Genomic DNA, 552 nt, shown 5'->3' with positions numbered 1-552 from the left:
TGACAAAGTACAGAACGCACCAAGTCTCGCGAGATCTCGTCCAGCGCGCCACTTGAAATTTTTGGTTGTCAAAAGGCAGCACGATTACATATTGGTAGTTTAATCGGTTTATTTCCACCTTTAGCCGAAGATACACGTCACTCGAACATATTAACGCTGAAAAACGATTGGTGGACAGCTGATTATTTTTTTTAATATGGGTTAATATACCGATTTAAAGAGAGATAAATGTGTAGACAGAAATATGCAGGAGCTGAAACCATGAAATGGTTCTACATGAACGATTATTTAATAAAAGTAGTTACCAATTACTTTCCTGTCAAAACAGGAAATTGAGAAAAACGTTTTGTAAAAAAAAAAAAAACCAAATTTCTCTGAGATGTAGTGAGGTTGGACTCAAGGGAGGTAGATTGCTTTTTTTGTACATTCCAATGAATGCACTCTTTTGGGAGATATATTTATGATGAAGTGACCTGAACTTATGTGGTAATATTTTAAGATTTACTTTGCATGAAGCCGCTTGAAACTGGGTGGCGTCCTTTTGACCATTCC

Source organism: Pungitius pungitius, chromosome 21 (genome assembly GCF_949316345.1).
Source record: "Pungitius pungitius chromosome 21, fPunPun2.1, whole genome shotgun sequence".
Lineage (NCBI taxonomy): Eukaryota > Metazoa > Chordata > Actinopteri > Perciformes > Gasterosteidae > Pungitius > Pungitius pungitius.
Note: the sequence above shows the minus strand (reverse complement) of the source record.